This window comes from Panthera onca, chromosome C2 (assembly GCF_046562875.1).
Source record: "Panthera onca isolate mPanOnc1 chromosome C2, mPanOnc1 haplotype 2, whole genome shotgun sequence".
Classification (NCBI taxonomy): Eukaryota; Metazoa; Chordata; class Mammalia; order Carnivora; family Felidae; genus Panthera; species Panthera onca.
The window spans coordinates 7,366,707-7,386,205 of NC_138347.1; the positions used below are offsets into that span (position 1 = coordinate 7,366,707).

At 43.8% G+C, this 19,499-nt stretch overlaps 1 protein-coding gene across 10 annotated transcripts in view; it reads right to left on the reverse strand.

Moving 5' to 3' along the window:
- The window catches only part of KCNJ15 (potassium inwardly rectifying channel subfamily J member 15), a 77,381-nt gene extending 72,236 nt beyond the window's left edge, over window positions 1-5,145 (reverse strand). For 8 of the 10 annotated variants that reach the window (XM_060640875.3, XM_078452779.2, XM_078452780.2 and 5 more), the window contains exon 1: window positions 4,773-5,115. The gene's annotated coding sequence lies outside the window, so the exon portion shown is untranslated. Of the gene's footprint in view, window positions 1-4,772 lie in introns of all 10 variants that reach the window. The other 2 variants (XR_014138161.1, XM_078452782.2) reach the window with 2 other exon arrangements.
- Window positions 5,146-19,499: the final 14,354 nt, after the last annotated feature.

Sequence of the window (19,499 nt, forward strand, 5' to 3'; positions counted from 1 at the left end):
ATAAATAAATAAATGTTAAATAAATAAATAAATAAATAAATAAATAATAAAAAAAATAAAAATGTTTTTAAATGTTTATTTATTTTTGAGAGAGAGAGAGAATCAGAGCATGAGTGGGGGATGGACAGAGAGAGAGGCAGACGCGGAATCCGAGGCAGGCTCTGGGCTCTGAGCTGTCAGCACAGAGCCCAAGGCGGGGCTTGAACTCACAGACAGTGAGATCATGACCTGAGTTGAAATCCGATGCTTAACCGACTGAGCCACCCGGGCCCCCCAAACATGTCCATTCTTGATACATGTATTTAACACTATGTTGGAAGGTCTAGCCTGGGAAATTAGGGAAATAAAAGGAAGAAAATCCAGCTAGATTATAAAGGAAGAAGGAAAATTATCTCTATTTGCGTATGGCATTGTCTTATTTATAGGAAACCCTAACGAATCCACTAAAAAATTACAAGTTCAGCAAGATTGCAGGATATGAGACCAATTTACAAAAATCAATTATATTGCTATATGTTAGCAATGAACAATCTGAAAATGACATTAAGAAAACAATTCCAGGGGCGCCTGGGTGGCGCAGTCGGTTAAGCCTCCGACTTCAGCCAGGTCACGATCTCGCGGTCCGTGAGTTCGAGCCCCGCGTCAGGCTCTGGGCCGATGGCTCGGAGCCTGGAGCCTGTTTCCGATTCTGTGTCTCCCTCTCTCTCTGCCCCTCCCCCGTTCATGCTCTGTCTCTCTCTGTCCCAAAAATAAATAAAAAACGTTGAAAAAAAAAAAATTAAAAAAAAAAAAAAAAAAGAAAACAATTCCATTTATAACGAGATCCCAAAAATGTTTGGGAGTAAACTTGACAAAAGTAATGTAAGACCTGTACACTGAAAACTGCAAAAAGTTGTCGAAAGGAATGAAAGGAAAGCAAAATAAACGAGAAAGCATTTCATGTTTGTGGACTGAAAGACTTAATATTGTTAAAATGGCAATATTCTTCAAACTGATCTACAGATTCAATGCAATGTCTATTAAAATCTCAGTTGGAGGGGGTCCCTGGGGGGCCCAGTCAGTTAAGTGTCCGACTTGGGCTCAGGTCATGATCTCGCGGTCCGTGGGTTCGAGCCCCGCATCCGGGTCTGTGCTGACAGCTCAGAGCCTGGAGCCTGCTTCCGATTCTGTGTCTCCCTCTCTCTCTGCCCCTCCCCTGCTCATGTGCTCTCTCTCTCTCTCTCTCTCTCTCTCTCAAAATTAACATGAAAAAGAAAAGCTCAGCTAGCTGTTTTTCAGAAATTGTCAGTTTCTATGAAAGTCCAAAGGATCCAAATAGCTGAAACAAGATTGAAAAAGAATAAAGCTGAGCAGCTCAGGCTTCCTGATTTCAAAACTTATTACAAAACTACAATAAACAAGAACATGTAGAACTGGCATAAGGACAGACAGATCAATAAAATAGAATTGAGGCCCCAAATAAACTTTCACATTTGTGATCAATTAATTTCAACAAGGGTGCCAAGACAATTCAATGGGGACAGAAAAGTCTTCTCAATAAGTGAGGCCGGCACAACTGGATGCCCGCTTGCGGAAGAACGAAGTTGGATGCCTTCGTTACATTATACAAAAAAATTAACTCACAATAGACTATAGAGCTAAATGTAGGAGCTAAAATTATACAGCTCCTGAGAGGAAACATGAAAGCAATCCTTTGCGACCTAAGGTTAGGCAAAGCCACAAATATGACTTTAAAAACACAAGTAATAAAAGGACAAAAAATAGATACATTGGAGCCTAATCAAAATTGAAAACTTTTAAGTTGTAAACCACACTGCCAACAGAGTGAACAGCCAACCCACAAAATGGGAGAAAACATTTGCAAATCATATACCTGCTAAGGGACTTGCGTCTATATAAAGTCTTTTTAACAACTTAATAATAAAAATTTTTTTAAAAAAATTCCTGATTGATCTGAATGGGCATTTCTTCAAAGATAAGCAGCTGGTCAACCAGCACATTGAAAAGATGCTCGCTGTCATTAGTCATTAGAGAAATGCAAATCAAAACCACAATAAGATGCTACCTGCCACCCACGAGGATAATTATAATGAAAAAGACACGGAAGGGAGAAATTGGAACCTCATACATTACTAGGAGTGATGCAAAGTGGTTGCACTAGTTCGGAAAACAGTTTGGCTGTTCCCCGAAACGGGAAACATGGAGGTAGATGATCGAGTAATTCTACTCCTGGGTCTGTGCCCAAGAGAACAAAAACATACATTCCCACAAAAACTTGTACGTGAATGTTCAAGCAACACTATTCAAAATAGCTGAATGCCATCTACTGATGAATGCATAAGGAGATATAGTTTATTTACACACCACACCATTCGTCAATAAAAAGGGATGAGGTCTTGATACGTGCTACAACATGTATGAACCTTGGTAACATGATGCTGAAAGAAACCAGGCACAAAAGGTGGCCTCTCGTATAATCGCGTGGATATGAAAGCCACACAGTAAGGACAATTCTATACAGATAGCAGGCATATCTGTGGCTGTCGAGGGCTTGGGGGGCAGAGACGGTGGGGGCGAAATGACTAAAGTGGATTAAAATGTGACATTTGGAGGGTGAGAAAAGTGTAAACTTGATTGTGGTGATTGCACAAGCTCGAACACACTAGAAGTCATTTCATTACACTCTCCAAAGAGGTGCATTTTTTTTGGTATGTGAATTACACCTCAATAAAGGGGCTAAAAAGTCGAATCCATGTAAATCAGTCGTGTAGTATGAGTTTTGGTTTCCTTGGAGGAATCATTCATTATGGTAGCGTTTTTCAGTGTTTCCACTTGTGATATTTTGAGCTAAATCATTATTTGTTGTTGGGGAGTGTCCCTTTGTCCTGTGCATCCCGGGATGTTTAGCGGTATCTTTTGCCTCTACGCACTAGAAGACAGCAGCGTCCCTTCCCCCCAGTTACGACAACCGAAACGATCTCCAGACGTTGACCAATGTCCCTTGGGGGTGCAAAACAGCTCCCGGTTGAACCACTGTATACAGTGCTTAGTAGCAGTAATTGTACAAAATCAACACTTCAGCTTTTATTAATCCGTTAGGCTGATAGAAGCTTACATACTTGCCCCTTGTTTCTTACAATAAAACTAAGGAATAGAATGTTTTTGCTACTTTCAACTTTTGTCCTGGAGCTCCAGGGGCATCCAGTTAGGAAAACGGTCTAGGTGCAAAATTATAACTTGCCACAGAGGAGTGCCCGCACCGTGCTTCTATTTAACTACCATACTCGGTATTGTAATTTAGCAGGGTCTAATGAAGTGTTGAATTTGCTTGCCACCCATTTAATAGACAGTCTTCTTAAAGAAGAAAGGATCTGGAGAAGTGAAATGCCTTTGTTTTTATGCTATTACTGGTAATAGAATAAATATCATTGCTATCTATGCAGAGTAAGAAAAAAACCAAGCAGGACTCCGTGGAGATTTTACTTAAAATGTTTCACTTGAATTTACTTGTTTTTGGTAACTTAGCCAAGGGAACCTCTCAATCGGTATTCAAGGAGTTCCACCAAAAGCCCAGTGATCGGAAAACATGAAAGTTGATTTCCAAGGGACGCCACAAGGCATGTGATCGATTCTACGGCTGCTTCACACAAAGCTAAAAAGGAACGGATGAGATGGGGCGCCTGAGTGGCTCAGTCGGTTAAGCAGCCGACTTCGGCTCAGGTCATGATCTCGCCGTCCGTGAGTTCGAGCCCCGCGTCGGGCTCTGTGCCGACAGCTGAGAGCCTGCAGCCTGTTTCAGATTCTGTAGCTCCCTCTCTCTGACCCTCCCCCGTTCATGCTTTGTCTCTGTCTCAAAAATAAATAAACGTTAAAAAAAAATTAAAAAAAAAAAAAAAAGGAACAGATGAGAAAAATAACTATCTTGAAACCCCAGGAGAGGCCAGAAGCAGAACTGTGAGTCCTGGAGAAAAAAAAAAAAATGAGAAAAGTGTGATGAATGTGACAAGAGGGTGTTGAATCAGTCACCAAGAAAAGGGAACGTGTCACTTTCTCACAGAGTTGCAGCAATAGAAGCAAACAAGGAAAGCCGTGAGCCCATGCGATGGGGAAACATCCCGGGTTTTATGCTCACATCCTCATAAACACATTATTCGCCACTGAGGAGCACTGCCATTGTCATGTACTCACTTTATGCTATGAAAATCGGAGGTCTCACATTGGCTGACTTTCCCTCCACAGCAAAATCATGTAGTCTCTCCATAACTGAGCCCTATGCTAATGCAAGACCTCCCCCCGCCCCGCCCCCACCACCGAGTCCTCTGGAACATCTACAAAGGACGTTAAGATGGGGGGTGGGGTGGGAGGTGGTCTGAGAATCGCGTTCCGCCTTTCCACGTTGCCCCAGATCAGCCGGGAGCACAGCCAGGATTTTCCAGCTCGTTTGTTTCATAGGGATTTCTCTCTTATCCTGTGCTTACTTCTTTCAGTCTAAACAATTCAAAGAAATGGACAGCACCAAAGTCACGCTCCTGTCCTTCCCTCGACACTCACAGTCTGATCTGAATATTTGGCAACACTTTTAACCTCTCTTGTGACTAAATCCTACCCTGGGCTTTTCACCTTCAAGTTCTGCCCGGTGTCTCCTGCCGTGAGCCTCCAGTTCCAAAACTCCAGACGATCTTGGCCACGTGTTAGGAGAACAGGAGGCATCCAGCCACCAAGCTACCTGTTGCGAAAAGCCATTCTGCACCCTTTTCTGCTTGGACACTTACCACTCCCACTGGTCCTGTTCTGTTCCTCTGGGAAGTCCCGGACTCCGGTGCTGAGGGAAGGACAGGATGAGGAAGGCTTCCACGAAGAGTGTGTGTGCACGCTGGATGTGTGTGCGCTTCACCTGGCCGTGTGGCTCTCTGTCACTACGTGTGGAGTGTGACGTAGAATGAGAACTTAGATTCGTCTAAGTGAAGGCACCAGGGTCCTGGGTTTTAAACATCTCCGCAGACTCGCTCGTCTCACACGAAATTTCTTCCACATCCTTGGAGTTGACAGGAATTGGACAAGCCTTGGTCTTACCACAACCCAGCGCATTGGGCAATCCAAGGGCGGGACTCTCTCTCCCTCAACATGGGGTTGCCAGTTCAGTAGGGCCTGAAGTTCCTTTTCTGAAAAGGAAAGTCCATGCTGTGGCAAAAGCCAGTGAACATGGTTTTTCGTTTCTTATGTTTTGTATTTGGCGGGGGGGGGGAGGGAGGGTCACTTTTAATCAACCCAAGTGAGCAAAGAAAAAAAAATAGGGTTTTACCATCAAAGAAAGAACCACCTGGTGAAAAGGTCCCATAAAACGCAGGCTTTGCCCCACTTTGGATATCTCCCTGTCTTTGTCCTCTTTTCTTTTGTTCGGACAATCACTTTTCCTTTTTCTTTTCTCTTTTTTCTTGTTTTGCTTTTGAGAAAGTTGAACAAAATTTAAATAGAGTCGTGTTGGCAGACATTTTCCGATGTCGTTTGGGAGAGATTAAGGTATCAGCTTCCCTGACCGTCTCAAACTTGAGACAGCCCCACCTCTCCGTCAAAACTCTCCTTTTAATGAGAAATGGTTCTTCTCTTCCTTCTGATTCTGTGCCACACTCAGGCCATTCCCTGGAACCTGGTTGTATTTACGCCATCTACTGGGTGTTGGTGGAACTGCATTTGCTGGGCACAGTATCCTGGTTCTGTTCCCACAGCTTCCAAGAAAATAAAGGTCTCGGCCATGACGAACACTTTAGGAGACACAAATACGTAATTCATCATTTAAAACATCAAGAGGGACACCTGAGATGTTCATTGTTTTAAGTTTATTTATTTTGAGAGAAACAGAGACAGTGTGAGTGGGGGAGAGGCAGAGAGCAAGGGAGCCCGAGAGGATCCGAAGCAGGTTCCATGCTGTCAGCAAAGAGCCTGATGTGGGGCTGGGGCTCATGAAACTGTGAGATCATGACCTGAGCCGAAACCGAGAGTCCGACGCTTAACCGGCTGAACCACCTGGGCGCCCCGAAATGTTAATTTGATTTTTAGCAGTATTTTTTCAGAAGAGGATGTGTTCCGTATTTTAACACGTTAGTTCTTCTTAGTGTCGAATCAAAGGAAACATCCCTGAGATCAGCGTGGATAATAACGTAGGTCAGCTTTTAAATGTGGGTCTTAAAATATCAGGGTGTGTGGCCAGCACGGTGACAGTCTGGATAACCGGAAAAGCCTTGGGCTACAAATATTTAAAAACACTGCATAGCGTTAAAACGAAAGAAGAAGACGCGAGTAGAGGTACGAGAAGCATGTGACCTGATGCTAAAGCAGTTGGGCGTAGAATGGATTTTAGTTTTGGAAATGTAGGAGGCTAAGGTTTCAATACCCAGACAGGGACAGACGTTGAGGTCCTGGAGCCAGACAAAGCAAGAGTGGGAACTGAGACTACCCCCCAGTAGGGCCGGATCCCGAAAGCTGACCAGAAAATGACCTACCCATTAGTACAGGGTTACAACAAGGGTTACAACTATCTCCTTCCACCCGGATTTGGGTGTAAAGGTAGAAATACCCTTAAGAATCCAGTAGCATAGCCCTTTCCTATCACAAAGTTAGGGTTCCAATTTGCATCCCCCCACTTTGTCCAGGAATTCCCTGGCAAGAAAGAAGCATAAAACGTGTCCCAAACCAGTGTGCCCCTCTGGAACCTTAGGAGATAAACAAAGATCAAAACCTCTTTTGAGAAACACTCTGACAACTCAGACCACATAAAAAGAAAGGAAATTCCAGGGACACCTGGATGGCTGAGTTGGTTGAGTATCCAACTTCGGCTCAGCTCATGATCTCACAGTTCATGGATTCAAGCCCCGTGTCAGGCTCTGTGCTGACAGCTCAGAGTCTGGAGCCTGCTCTGGATTCTGTATCTCCCTCTCTCTCTGCCCCTCCCCTGATCCTGCTCTGTCTCTCTCTCCCTCTCTCTCAAAAATAAATAAACATTAAAAATTTTTTTAAAAAAAGAAAAAAGAAAGCAAACTCCAATGAAGATGAATTCCTATTAAAAAAAATTAAAATATACAAAGACATCATACACTCCACAAGAGGGCCAGAAGGCACATAGTAAATAGGAAATTAGAATTCCATTACCTGGGATATAAGAAAACAATTGAAAGAGAATATAAAATGAATGTGTTTAAAGTGATGAAAGATACAGGTTTAAAAATGCTAGTAAAAAGGAATAAAAAGATTTAATGTTTATTTATTTTTGAGAGGAAGGGAGGGAGGGAGACAGAGAGAGAGAGAGAGAGAGACAGCATGAGTACCAGTGAGCAAAAATGCAGGAGGGTCAGAGAGAGAGGGAGACAGAGGATCTGAAGTAGGCTCCACGCTGTCCACACAAAGTCCCACATGGGGCTTGAATCCATGAGCCATGAGATCATGACCTGAGCCAAAGTCGGACACTTAACCGACTGAGCCCCCCAGACACCCCAGAAAAAAACCATTTAAAAAACAAGTTATATCTTTGAGAAATAAAATATAATTCCTGAATTTAAAATCTTAATTGGCAGGCAGCACAACAGAAGAGATATGGCTGAAGAAAATATTCATGAACTGGAAGACAGATAGGAGAAAATTACGAACAATGCAGCAGAGACATAAAGAAATGGAAAATGTGAGAAGATAAATAACTGTAACATATGTTCTACAGGTGTTCCAGAAAGAAAATAGAAAAAATAGGGAAGATGCAAAATTCGAGGAAATAACTACCGAGAATTTTCTAAAGCGGAAGAGAAAGACAAATACCATCGGGTTTCACTTATTGTGGAATCCAACCAAACAACCACACAAACACAAACAGAATCAAACGCAAAGAACAAACTGGTGGATGCCAGTTCAGAAAAGCCCCAAAGTGGAAACAACCCAAATGTCCAACCAACCCGGATGTATTGATGAATGGATCAATAAAATGTGGTCTACTCATGCAACGGAATCTTATTTAGTCTTAAAAACGGACGCAGTACCACTACATGACGTGACGTGGATGAACTTGGAGAACATTACACTAAGTGGAAGAAGCCAGTCACAAAAAGCTACACGACGTACGGTTCCATTTGTATGAAATGTCCAGAATAGGCAAATCCAGAGGAACAGAAAGCAGATTCGTGTTGTTCTAGGTGGGGAGGGGAGGGGAAAATGGGGAGTGACTGCTAACGGCGTCAGAGTTTTGGGGAGAGAGATGAAAATGTCCTAAAATTAAATAGTGCAACAGATGGCTGTACAACTCTGTGAATGTAATAAAAACCACAAAAGCATATGCTTTAAAAGGGTGAATTTTATGGTATGTGAATAAAGTTCAATAAAGCTGTCATTTTGGGTTTTTTTATTTTTTATTTTTTTAATTTTTTGAAATTTTATTTATTTTTGAGAAACAGAGAGAGTGCAAGCAGGGGAGGGGCAGAGAGAGAGGGAGACACAGAATCCGAAGCTGGTTCCAGGCTCCGAGCTGTCAGCACAGAGCCCGGCACGGGGCTCGAACCCACGAACCGTGAGATCATGACCTGAGCCGAAATCAGACTCTCAACCGACTGAGCCACCCAGACACCCCAAAGCCGTCATTTTAAACAATCTGGAAAGGTAGACAAACTTTCCCTACATTTTCAGGTTTCCAAGTTGCTCATCTGGGATTCACCTGTAACTTTCTGACACTTCTCCTCCTCTAGTTGATTTGAGGTTGTTTACTTACCATCTGGCGGAGCGAATATTAACACCCCTCCCTCTTCTGGCCTCTGCTCTTTTGCTCTCCTCCTTCCTCTATAAAACGGTCTTGATAATTCCTGATCTTGCCCAGAGGAACATAGAGACCAGCTTGCCATTTTCCACAAAAAAAAAAAAATAAATAAGCCCTGGTTGGATTTTGTCTGAAATTAGATTAAATTCATAGATCAACACGAGAATGCTCACCTTTGAGAAATGAAGTCTTGCCATTTGTGAACATGACATGTGTCCCCACCCAGAACTCCTGTGTACAGCGTCGGTAGTTTCTTGTTTGTTTTTTACTTTTTCCACAAGGACCTCCATGCTTCAATGTCTTTTATCGCATACATATATTCTATCTATACGTATACATATATTATACATACTGTGTTTGTATGTATAGGTATATGTAGGCACATGTATATGCATATATACAGAATTGATCCTCATTATTCACAGATGCCATATTTGTAAAATTTCCTACTTTCTAAAATGTATTTGTCACCCCAAATCTAGACTGGTGATGCTTTGTCTGTCATTTGCAGACGCGCACGCACAAATCGGTGAAAATTTTGGGACGTCTGGTTTCGATCTTCTCAGGGGAGGTTAAGGGGGGTAACACCCTGCCTTTTTGCCTCAGCTTTTGCACTATAAACAAGTGTCCCTCTTTCAGTCTATTTAGTGTGACATTTCCCACACTTTCGTACTTTTCGTGGGCGACATCACTGTTTAAAACACCTCCCACCCCCAGCATGGTGCCGAAGGGCCCGCGGTGTTCCTACGCCCAAGAAGGCCATAACGTGCCTTACAGGGAGAGTATGTGAGTTAGATAAACTTGGTTCAGATAAGAGTTACGGCGCTGTTGGCCATGAGTCAATGTTTAATGAAATGATATATGCTAAACAAATATGAAATCGTGTATCTTTAAACAGAAACGCACATGAAACAAGTTTATGCATTCACCTACTGATGACATCATTGTGACCACAGGCTTGTGGGACTCACCTCGTATTTCTCTAGAAGCGATGGCTCAGGATGCGCTAATTTAGTTCATGGTGATTTCACAGGACATGAGTACTGTGAACAACTAGAATCAAGTGTGTGGGAGTATACTTAAATACGTACATATGTATAATTTGAAATATATATAATAAAAAACAGGGGAATCTTACCGTTTTGTAAAAGGAATATTTTGATTCATTGAAATGAAATCTTTTAGGGGCACCTGGGTGGCTCAGTGGGGTAAGCGTCCAACTTCAGCTCAGGTCATGATCTCATGGTTCGTGGGTTCGAACCCAGCATCAGGCTCTGTGTTGACAGCTCAGAGCCTGGAGCCTGCTTCCGATTCTGTGTCTCCCTGTCTCTCTATTCCTCCCCCACTCACACTCAGTTTCTCTCTCAAAAATACGTAAACATTAAAAAAATAATAAATGAAATCTTTTAATTATTTCTTGTAATTTTTGTTTTCTCCGTAAAGGGATGTAATTTACTTTTTTGTAGGAGTCTTCTCCCCGGCAAGATTGCTGAGATACATTTTCTCTAAAATCTTCCATGGAATAATTGAACAGAAGAGTCAGAACCCTTCCTGGTTTTATAGGAAATGCCTACGAAATTTCACTACGAAGTATCATATTTAATTATGATCAGTATCAGATATCTGTTAGATACATCCTATCACTTCAACTTCGTTAGTAGATTTTCTTATGAAGGAGCACTAGATTTTTTGTTGAATTAATTTTCTACATCTATTAAATGATCATGTTTTTCTTCCTAAATCTGATAATGTGGTGAATAGATAATAGATTTTCTTTTTTTTTTAATTTTTTAATGTTTATTTGTATTTGAGAGACAGAGAGGCAGTGCAGTGCCGGGGGCGGGGGGCAGGTTGTGGAGGGGCAGAGAGAGAGGGAGACACAGAATCCGAAGCAGGCTCCAGGCTCCGAGCTGTCAGCACAGAGCCCTAAGCAGGGCTCGAACCCATGAACCGTGAGATCATGACCTGAGCCAAAGTGGAACGCTTAACCCACTGAGCCACCCAGGCACCCGGAGATAATAGAGTTTCTAAAGCTAAACCGCTGATACAGTCCTGTGATAAATCCTACTTCACTATGATATATTTATATATAAGTTCTATTTGGTTTGCTAACTTTATTTGGATTTTCATATGTAATATCACTTGTTTCTGTTAGTTATCTGAGCCTTCTCGTTTCCTTCCATGTACTTCTCTGGCTTTGTTATCCAGGTGTTTTTTTGTTTCTGTTTTTGTTCTTGCCTCATAGAGTAAGTGGTCAGACTTACCCTATCCGTTACTCTTCTGGAAAAGTGGTATGGAAGACGAGTATCCCTTTCTAAACCATGTGATGATGTGCCTTTCTCACATAGAGACAATCAGTTGCATTTCTTTCATTGTTCTGGGTCTATCTGCATTTTCTCTTCAGTCAATTTTGGTAACTTATTTACAAAAATACTACACTGTGACCTCCTTACGGTGAGTCGTGAAAGACACCTCTGTGGCTTTCTTCTTACTTACTCTCGGGTCCCTCGCTCTGGGCGAAGTCACCTGTCGGATCATGAGGACACTCAAGCAAACGGATGTATGAAGAGGCCCACACGGTAGCGAACTGAGGCCTCCTGCCAACAGCTGAGTGAGTGAAGCATGTGGGAACAGACCGCCCAGCCCCCCTCGCACCTTCAGCCGCCTCGCACCTTGACCGCAGCTCCACCGAGATCCGAACTAGAACCGAACAGCAGAGCTTCTCCGGAATTTGTTTTGGTTTTAATGTTTATTTATGTATTTTTGAGACACAGAGAGACAGAGAGAGACAGAGAAGCCCAAGCAGGCTGTCCGCACTGTCAGCACAGAGCCTGATGCGGGGGCTCGATCTCACGAACCGTGAGATCATGACCTGAGCCAAAATCAAGAGTTGGACGCTCAACCGGCTGAGCCGCCCAGGTGCCCCTGGAATTTCTGGTGCGCAGAACTTGTGAAATAATAAATGTTTGTTGATTCGTGTCCCTATTTGGGGGGGGGGGGTAATTTGTTATGAAGCAATAGATAACTAATAGAATCATATCATTGTGAAATGAACCCAAGAAAGCATTTATACCAAAATACACATATGCTCAGCATTCCGAAAAACTCAAAGAAGTGTAAGTAAGAAAAGCTACGTTACAATTTTTACCCACCAAATTAGCAAAGATTTAAACAACCTATTTCATGTTAAGGAAAAAGGTGGTAAAATTTGAACTCTCCCTCGGTGATCACAGGGCCACAAATCAGCACAATATTTCTAAAAAGAAAGTGAGCAGGTACCCCAAAAACTTAAAACCGATCTTGAAACTGATCTCTTCAGGAAGTTCCCCTTAGGAAATTGTGAAATCACTCAATTGATTCATTTATTTATCAATAATTTAAAAATTAAAGATAACGCTGAGAGGAAATACATCTCAACACAAACGGTGATTTTTACAAGGTGGTTCAGGAGCTGTGTCTTTAGAAATTTCTGCCTTTTCCCAGTTCTGCTATAATGTTATTTCATGAACAGAAAAAGAAGCAAGTATTCATTTTCAGTGAAAACAGAAAATGGTCTGTATACAAGCATGAAATGTGAAATTGTCAGGCTGTTATGAAGTCAAGAAACATTCAAGTCAGGCACAAATGCACAGGGCCCCCACCCCCTTCCTGGCTTTTTAAAGGTACACCCTTCTAGTCATCTCAAGGCTCAACAAATAAAAGCTCAACTCAAGGGAAAATGAATTATGTGCTTCATCTGTGCAAGGAACTTGGACAGGAGGGAGCCACTCCCCTCCCGTGGGGGAGATTTTATTTTCCCGGGTTTCAGATTAGGAAAAGGGAACTCGGCAAAGGCCTGTAGTTATCTCAAGATTAGGTAGAACTGGGAGTGACCTTGGAAACTCTAAAGACGGGGGTGGAGCCCTTTCCAAGACCCACAGACCCGCCCGGGGCCCTAAATCCTGCAGGAACGCCTCTTTCCTAACTGCTGGTGGCCGAGGGCTGCCTCAGGACAAGGGGAAACTTGAACCAAGTGGGCCTGAGGCCCCTTCCTGGCAACTTCTAGGTGTCCGTCACCCTACCATCACTCGACTTTATGCTCCAACATCATGGGCTTCTAACGCTGCTTCGTGCAGATTCCCATTCCTGACGCCCAACTTGCGCCTGGATTTATAGGACGTATTTTGCCTTCCTGCTTTGACTCTGAGCATGCCATTAGGCACAGGCAGCACACACAGTGACTCTTCACCCCCTGGTCCCTTCGGGCTGCCTGCCCAGCTCGGGTCCCTCTCTCCAAGCTTCCCCCAAGCCCGCCAAGGGGGCTTGTTTCCAAGATTTAGAGAGTCTGAAGGAACAATAAGTGAACATTGTTTGCAGGCACATTTAGGTGGTGCCCAGGGCTGTCCCCTTCCATCAGTGTACATGCACCTGCATGCACACAGGTGCACGTGCACACACACACACACACACACACACACACAGGGAGTCCGGACAAGAAGCCCTGTGTTACTCCGCAGGCAGAATAAATGGGCATGACTTCTTGGGAATGAGTCTTTCCAGTAAACCTCCGTGTTTCAAGCGAAGAGAGCGCACCCAGAGTGGAGAGGATCACATTGAAATGTGTGCCCTTGAGAAAATCTCTAACGCCCCTGATTTGGGGCAGGGTTTCCTAGTATTTGGGTAACAGTAACCACGTAGTCACATGTTAGAATCCCAAGCCTAATATCTGTTGCTTTAATGGCTTGCTACCAAATCTGTTCCAGCAATGCCCTGGAGCAGTGAGAACACCCCACCCTTCCTCAGGCTACCGGGAGTTGAGCTGTGGTTTTGCAGGACCAGGCGAGGTCCATCATGGTGCCAGTACTGACCTGAGGCCGAAGGAGCCAATGGCTTCATCAACTGGTCACACTGGGAAAAACTTTGAATGAAGGGTGCTCAGTATCTCTGGACGTGAAGAGGGACAGTCACAGGAAGTAGATCAGGTATAGTCACAGGAAATAGATCAGGTACCTTATGATAGGTGGGAAATTTCACCTCCTAGTGAGGGCTAAGAATGATATTTCTTTTGGTTTCCTCTGAGGTGACAAGGAGATTTCTTTTTTGGGGGGTGGGTATCGGCAAATTTTTGAAAAATTAAATCATGGCCTCTTAAGGATGATTGTTGTTGTCACTGGTATCATATTCTTAGGTTAAGATGGTTCAATGGGGAAAGTGAACTCTTTGATCATTTGGTAATTGAATTTTAACCTTTTATCAGACAAGACCCAGAGGCAAGATCTAAATATCCCTCCAGAGATAGGGGTATAATTTGTTTCCAAGCTCAGACACAAGAATAATATAATTATTTTTTTTCAATTTTTTTAACGTTTATTTATTTTTGAGAGAGAGAGACAGAGCATGCGTGGGGGAGGGGCAGAGAGAGAGGGAGACACAGAATCCGAAGCAGGCTCCAGGCTCCGAGCTGTCAGCACAGAGCCCGACGCGGGGCTTGAACTGACAGACCGCGAGATCATGACCTGAGCCAAAGTCGGACGCTCAACCGACTGAGCCACCCAGGCGCCCCAAGAATAATATAATTATTATTAAGTAATGATTTAATAAGAGTCACACTAAGGAGAAAGCTGGTGAAATCAGACTGTGAAAGACCATCTGGGGCTCGCCTGTCGATTTCTTAGTTTGTTGCAAACATCCGGGTTGAGCTTCAGTTTCTTTGTGACCCTGTTAGGATAAGCTGCCTTTACTGGAACCCCATAAGTCGCTAAGGAGTTGTGGGGATCCTTCACGGGGCTGTGGGGACACTGATGAGAGCTGCTTGTTCAGCCACTCAAGACAAAGAGGAGACACAGGTACAGGACCAGGTGCCATCCCCAGCCACCAAAGGCACAGGGAGGCACAGCTGAGACAGACCCAGGGAGAAAGACAGAGGCGTTATGGGCTGAATTGTGTCCCCAAAAGATGTTGAGGTCCTCAGTACCCATGAATGTGAACTTACTTGGGCACCGAGTCATTTGGGTGCACAAGATGAAGTTAAGATGAGGCCATTATGGTGTCCCTAATCCAATATGACTGATGTCCTCATAAAAAGGGGACATTTGGGCACAGAGACCAGGACACAAGGAGGGAAGACAGCGTAAGACAATGTGAAAACGCAAGGACAAGATGGACAAGGACAAGGAATGCCTGAGGCCATCAGAAGCCAGGGAAGAGGCCTGGAGCAGATCTTCGAGGCCCTCAGAAGGAACCCCTCTGATACGCTTCATCTCTAACTTCCGGAACTGTCAGATGGTAAACTTACTGTTCAAGTGACCCAGTTTGTGGGCACTTTGTTACGGAGGCCAGTAGCTCCCCCACCAGAGGCTTCTGGCCGGGTAGATGAGGTCCGCTGATGCGCCCTGGGAGTCCGCTTACAAACAGCTGGTGTCCCGGCCACTGTGCTGGGGCTCATGCCTGAGTGAAGGACGGAACCTCGGGAGGAGTGGGGGGGCTTTATTTGTGTCACGTAAGCTCCTTCCTAGATGAACAGAGCGGGGCACAAAGGCACACGTATTTGTTTTTGTCATTTTATCGTGTATTTATCCAAGGTACACCATTATTGTACCCTGTCTGAGAAAGCACTTAATAGATGACCTTCCAGGAAAAATCGGGCTTGTTCAGTGCCCTGTGCAGGCATCCCCTTAGTGATGGTCACTGAATCACCCCCAGAGATCATTAAGTATCTTCTCTGCTCTCAAGAAAGGATTCATAATGTATTCATTTCAGGATATAAAGAGCTCCAGAATCACATCTCTGGGGGTGAGCCTAGAAATCTCTAACCTCTAACCGTGCTCCCTTCTCTCCCCCCCTTCGCCTAGGTTACTGTTATAGACAATTCTATCCCTCCTCCTGGAGAAACACTGTTGCAAATGACTGCTGAAAGTGTATGGCTTTACCTCCGTGACATCAGCACTTTTGTAAGCCATGCAACCTCAATAGGCTAAAGCCAATGATATGAATGTCTAACTGTGGAACGCTGGGCTTTGGTGAGTTGGATGATGGGGACATCTCAAATAGTTCCTCTGCTGGGCTGGGCTCATTTGTCAGTTGCTGGGTAGGAGTTGTTTTTGCATCTTTCAGTCTGTGTGTTCTTCTGATGCCCAGATATACCAGGTGGTCCCCACAATGGTGACTGTCCGTCCAGATCAGGGGGCACGGTGGGGAGAGACGACACTCTGTGCAATGAGTCATGAAATACTGACATATTTAATTCCATGTAGCAAAGCCACGCCTGTGTCTACGGAGAATGTAACCTTATCATGTGCAATATAATGTAACAATCTGGGGGATATTGAAGAAAGCAAACAGCCCTGCTAAGCATGAGTGATGCCTTCGTGGCTGATCTTTTGCCACATGGTGACTCATTTCTTCACAGGCAAGTAGTGAAAGCCCAAACCACAATGACATTCAGCGGAGAAAAATGTTAATTAAAATGTTGCGACCCATTGATTTCTCTTTTCTGTAAATCGATCAGTCTATGTGGAGCGAAGGGGCACCTCAGACCAACTCTAGAATTGGGTTGGAGATTCATTTTTCTTGAGGAAATCCCCTTCCTCCAAGCCTTGAAATTATGGCCAAGGAGTCCATCAATGAATATTCGTTTTTCCACGTGTGTGCGTGTGTGTGTGTGTGTGTGTGTGTGTGTGTGTGTGTTGTGGGGTGGGTAGTGTTATGCACAAAAATTACCAGTGAGTTTTTTCCAGTAACCTAGAGTATTTTAAAGATGCTACCCAGGGTGCCTGGGTGGCTTAGTCAGCCAAGCATCTAACTTTGGCTGAAGTTATGATCTCGTGAGTTCGAGCCTCACATCGGGCTCTGTGCTGATGGCTCAGAGCCTGCTTGGGATTCTCTCTCTCCCTCTGTCTCTGCCCCTCCCCCACTTGCACTGTCTCTCTCAAAATAAATACTTAAACTTAAAAAAGAATTTTAAAGATGCTACCTAAAATCGAGCAAAAAAAATTTCTTGGAGGTGCGGGCCATAGCAGTGTTTAAATGACATAAACTAAAATGTCAAAGGGTATGAAGGAACAGCACTTCCACTTATGTAGAGCGAAGCATATTTCATTTTTATATCTTTTACATATTATATGTTTTATAATTTTATGTTTTACCAAACATATTGCACTTTATATTTTATTATATTTACCTATAATAAAACTTACATTTTATATTTGTGTCCTGCATATTTTATATGAAAACAAATATAAGTATGTTTCAGAGCAGGCCGCAAAGTTCATATAAATATTTTAGAAAAAAACTCTAAGTTTCAAAGAAGTATGTTTGCGATGGGTGTCCTAGGCATTCAGCCCCTCGGATAGTACAACATAAGAATACAATCGAATTAAGTGGAAAAGCATAAGACAAATATATAGAGAGCAAAACACAATTTTGTAGAAAAAGAAAAAAATATATATATAGATAGATAGATAGATAGATAGATAGATAGATACAGATATAGATAGATATATAGATATCAGAAAATGGTTATTTTTCATGGAGAACTGAGTCCTTTGGGTGATTTTATTTTCTTCTATATGCCATGTTTTCATTTCTCCTCTTTTCCACTAAGAACATGTATATTACTTACATAATCAGAAAAACAAATAATTCCCTGACAAATTTTCCATGCAGTTTCCTATTTAACTGCTTCTGTAAATCTGTTTTCTACATGATGTTATGAGCTCCTGGTAAAACCAGGAGCAGAGGTTTTCAGGATGCAGCAACACGGATTGCCAGCGACCATCATTTCCTGCCTCCAGAGCTGCTGTCCTGCTCCCCCTGACGATCTGGCTCCCCAGCTCTGTTTGCATTATTCCCAGCAAACACTCCTCTAGCTAGCAGAACATTCGCGTACGCATGGCTTTTCTCGTCGTAGAGTGAGCCATGTTAATTCCACGGGACTTGATGAGACCGTCTTGGAAATACTTGCTCTGGTGTTTCAAAATAACAGTGTTTGATCTCTTTTAAGGTTTCCCACCAGACGACAGGATTGCAGAGTTCAGGGCACGTCTCCCTTTGGCAAGGTGTAAAATGTGAGCTCGCCTGGTGAGTTAGTGGGAACCCTCCGGATTCTGGTGCCTGTTAGTCATGCCAGGTGCCACGTCCTGACTCTCTGCACCCAGGGAACTTGCTAGAAGAAGCGGCAGTGGCCCTCTTTGACTGAGGCGTTTGTTATAAGGAAGGTACACCAGGGACAGCCTCCTACTTTAGAAAAGACGGTTAAAATCGGTTGGAAAAACAACTTCTTTTCTTGCCTCCTCTTGAGATTTCCATGAAGAGTGTTTATTCTTGGAGGATGGGGATGAAGGGAAAAGATGTTTCAGATGTTGGTGTGGGGCTGGATGCTGAGATTGCTGGTGTTCAGCTTGCGATGAAATTGTACAATGCACACTTTTGGAAGAGCTGTTTAATCCCTTCTAGGTAGGGATCTTGGTACCAAAAACAGGCTTCCTCACTGGTATTTGTGACTAATGCTTTGGTAGTTACCACTTAACTTTTTTCGTCTCCAAACTTTTTTAGAACGACTGTTTCCAACGATTCTTTAGAGCGGGACACTGACAGAGATGATTCCCTTCCATTTGGAGGGGATGAGCCCAAGCACAAAAAGGAAGGGGAGGTTCTGGGCGGACTTGACCGCTTAGATCACAGCCCACCCCTTCTCTTCCCAGGTGATTCAGAGGGTTGCGCCCCCACCTCCCCCCAGGATGGCTGAGCACAGCGCCTACGCACTGGCCTGAAGTTCGCAGCGACGTCGGCCCTGGCATTGCAGTCTGGGGCCAACCCTGTTTCAAGAGCAGAGTCTCCCAAGAGTAGAGAGGAAGCCTGCCGCCTCCAGGTACATCTTTCTCCACGAGAGGCTGCAAGTCTGCTGCACGATGCACATTATTTCTTCAGTCTTCTCAACCTGACTTTGAAGTTGATATTACAGGTGAGTAAACTGAGGCTCAAGAGACTAAAGGAAGAACGTGAAGTCACGTTGGTAGGTGACAGAGGGGATTCAACCTAGGGCTGTTCTGGAGCCTGGCTATTCTCCACATATCCTGCTACCTTGTTGTTGTTAATTTGCTTTATAAATAGAAATAAAAGGAAACAGTCAAGGACCAAGGCAAGAGAGGAGCTAACTGGGCAAGAGAGTTGGTTTTCTTTTACGTAAAGATTAAATTCTGAAGATTCTTCTTTGTCCTTTGAATGTTAAGAGCATTCTTTTTTTTTTTTTAACTTTTCAATGTTTTTATTTATTTTTGAAAGAGAGAGCATGAGCAGGGGAGGGGCAGAGAGAGAGGGAGACACAGAATCAAAGCAGGCTCCAGGCTCTGAGCTGTCAGCACAGGGCCCAATGCGGGGCTCGAACCTGCGAACTCTGAGATCATGACCTGAGCTGAAGCCTGAGCCACCCTGGCGACCCTGGCAGTTAAGAGCTTTAAACAAAGGTATGAACAAATTATTCGTACCTGTGCCCCAACCAAGTGCATACAGGACCAGAGCAAGAAGAAAAACAACGGGCTGTTTCCTCACCTGTACGGGAAGCTGCCCATTCATGTCTCGCAGAGCAAAGCTCTCCTGAGACCAAGCCTGGAAGAGATTCGCTGCTTACCAAGCACCCGAGTTACTATTTTCATCTCTGCTGTTTTCACAAACTCTGGCCCTTGCATAGGTGCATCGAGAAAGGCAGCCAGAATTTCTTCTACGTGACTTGAAA